The following is a 3,782-nucleotide window of genomic DNA, read 5'->3' on the forward strand; positions in this document are numbered from 1 at the left end:
AACATCAAATTTTAAGGGCTGCTTTCTGTTTTCTGCATATGACTTCTGCCGGCTGTAAGCAGTAGCCAACCTGTCCCTAATCACTCAGACCTTCTCTAAGGCCTCATAAATGATCTCTGGACCCAAAATGGATGGCTCTCCAACCTCGATCCACCCAACAGGAGATCTACACCTCCTACCATATAATGCCTCAAACAGTGTCATCCCAATGCTAGAGTGATAGCTATTATTATTCGAGAACTCTATCAAAGGCAGATGGTCATCCGAACTACTTTTGAAGTCAATTACACATGCCCTCATCATGTCCTCCAATGTCTGAATGGTGCGCTCTGCCTGCCCATCAGTCTGAGGATGAAAGGCGGTACTAAGCTTTACCTGCGTGCCCAAGCTTTTCTGGAAAGTTCTCTAGAAATATGAAGTAATATGAGCTCCTCTATCTGAAATGATAGACAAAGGATTCCCATGCCACCTCACAATCTCATCAATATTAAGTCTCGCATCATCCTAGGCTCTGTAGGTAGACTTCACAGGTATAAAGTGAGCAGACTTAGTCAACCTGTCCATAATAACCTATATGGAGTCATGCTACCTCCTACTCCTCGGAAGAACAACCACAAAGTCCATATTAATGTCTTCCCACTTCCAAGTCGGAACCTCAATAATCTGAGTCAGACTACCAAGCTTAAGATGCTCTGCCTAAACCTGCTGACAATTAGGACACTTAGCCACATATTCTGCAATGTCCTTCTTCATGCCATCCCACCAATAGATCTGCTTAAGATCATGATACATCTTGGTGGAACCTGGACGTATGGAATATCTAGAATCATGAGCCTCTGCCAAATCCTGGTCCGCAAATCATTTACATCTGGTATGCATAGCCTGTCCTGATACCTAAATATGCCATCACCTCCCAAAGAGAAAGACTCATTCATTTTCAACAACACCGAGTCCTTCAGCTCCATCAACGCATGATCAAGATGCTGTGACTTCAACTACCAAGGATGATTCAGAACTAGGATGAATTGAAACACCCCCACTAGTAGAGTCAACCAATAAAACACCAGTCTGTCCAGTCTGTGTACCTCTTTTGCCAACTCCTTCTTCTCGTCCTTAACGTGGGTTGTACTCCCCATGCTCATCCTCCTCAAAGCATCAACCATAAAATTTGCCTTACCTGGATGGTAGTGCACATTCATGTCATAATCCTTCAATAGCTCCAACCATCTCCACTGATGTAGATTCAACTCCCTCTGTGTGAACACGTACTGGAGACTCTTATAATCTGTGAACACATCCACATGCACTCCATACAAATAATGCATCCACAACTGCCAACTCCAGGTCATGAGTGGGATAATTCTTCTCATAAACCTTGAGCTATCTGGAAGCATAGGCTATCACCTTACCAGCCTGCATAAGAACACAACCCAAACCAACCCTAGATGCATCGCAATAGACAGTGTAATTCTCACCACACTTAGGCAGAGTAAGCACCGGGGTTGAAATGAGTCTGTCCTTGAGCTCATGGAAACGCTTCTCACTAGTCTCCGCCCATTCAAACTTGGCTTTCTTCTTCATCAAAGCTGTAAGTGGGGCAGCAATGGAAGAAAATCCCTCCACAAACCTGCGGTAGTAACCAGCCAATCCCCAAAAGCGATGGATGTCATTGAGAGTAAGGGGCTTTGGCCAGTTCTTAACAACTTCAGTCTTCCTGGGGTCCACCTCTACACCTTGATCGGACATAACATAACCCAGGAAGGTCAATGATCTCAGCTAGAATTCACACTTGTTGAATTTGGCATACAATTAATGCCGTCTAAGTACCTGCAAGGTTAGTCTCAAATGTTGTTCATGCTCTTCCTTGGTCTTAGAGTAGATGAGAATGTCATCAATGAATACTATGACGAAAGAGTCAAGTTATTCATGGAAGACCCTGTTCATGAGATCCATAAATGCAGCAGGTGCATTCGTGAGACCCAATGACATAACTAGAAACTCATAGTGGCCATAGCGGGTAAGAAAGGCTGTTTTTGGAATATCTCCATCCCTAACCCTAAGATGATGGTACCCTGAACGAAGATCAATTTTTGAAAAGAAACTAGACACTTGGATACTTGTTCTTGATAGTGACTTTGTTGAGCTGTCGATAATCGATGCACAATCTAAGGGTACCATCTTTCTTCTTTACAAACAATACTGGAGCTCTTAAGGGGATATGCTCAGCTGAATGAAACCCTTATCAGTGCATATCTTTCAACTGCAACTTCAACTCTTTGAGTTCTGCGTGAGGCATTCTATAAGGAGGAATTTAGATTGGCTTAGTATAGGGTCCTAAGCCGATACCAAAGTCAATCTCTCGAAGGGGAGGGAATCCAGGCAAATCTTCAGCAAACACATCTAGGAAATCATTCACTATTAGGCACTGAGTCTATGGAAGGAATGTCATGATCCAAATCATTAACACTCACAAGATGACATAGTAACCCATTGGACATCAATTTATTGGCCTTAAGATTTAAAATCAAGGGATTAGGATGACTCGAATTGTACTCCTCCCAGACTAACTCTTCTTCATTAGGGAAGTGAAATCACACCACTCTACTATGACAGTCCACCCAAGCATAACAACTGTGAAGCCAGTCCATGCCAATAATAACATCAAAATCATGCATGGGTAACTCAACCAAGTTTGCACACATAGTCTAACCACTTACAACAATTTGACAGTCCTTGTATACTCTATCAGTTCTTACATTTTCTCCTAAAGGTGTACTAACCACTATAGGATCATGCAGAGCTTCAGGCAATATCTCAAAACTGAGAGCAAGTAAAGGAGTTACAAAGGAAAGCGTAGACCCTGGATCATGTAAAGCATAAACAGAAGTTGAGAATACTTGCAGCATACCTGTGACCACATCAGCGGACTTCTCCTGCCCTCTACTTCTAATAGGCCATGAACTAGATCAGAATCATTCTCAACGAGTCCATAAAAAGTGATCCCATTTTTTTCATTGGGTATGGATAAAGACCAAAGATCTTGAGCGACCGATCTCTCCCTGCCCTTCAGAGCATAGAACTAGTTCCTCTTAGGAGGTTCGGCTACTGCTGCACCCTGTGGATTTGGCCTAGGCTGAGCATTACCTCCATCCTGACCTCTGTTCTGTGGGCAGTCTCTAACCATGTGCACACTCTTAACGCAATCGAAGTAGGCATTAGTGCCCTATCTACACTCTCCGCTGTGAGCTCAGCCACACTTAGCACAATTCTTCTTAGGACGCTGCATCTCACCTCTATTGACCTTCTTGGGCTTATGTCTTTCTCCTCTAGGTGATGTAATACTTTGAGAGTTAGAATTTCCAGAACTCTATTGCCTCTTCTTGAACCTGGGCTACTCACGGACGCCAAAATTGTTTTTGTGGCCTCCATGGCTAGGTCCTGCCTGATTTTGAGGCCTAGGCCTCGTAACATCACAAACACCTCTCTTCTTGAGATTGTCCTCTACCTACTTGACATGCACCATTAACCTAGAAAGGTCCATATTATCATGGAGCATCACATACCGACACTTCTTTTTGAGGTCTCCATTGATTCCCATGAGGAACCTGCTCATCTCATCCCTAGTGTTCGAAGCCAGGGAGGTAGCATACCTGGATAGTCTCAACAAGGCTCAGTACTCTCCTCATTCTTGCATACTATGGAAAATAACATACCTTGATAGCTTAACAAGCTTCAGGGAATACTCCCTGACTGTCATAGAGCCTTCTTTAAGGTTGATGAAC

The sequence above is a fragment of the Solanum lycopersicum genome, chromosome 10 (genome assembly GCF_036512215.1).
Source record: "Solanum lycopersicum chromosome 10, SLM_r2.1".
NCBI lineage: Eukaryota > Viridiplantae > Streptophyta > Magnoliopsida > Solanales > Solanaceae > Solanum > Solanum lycopersicum.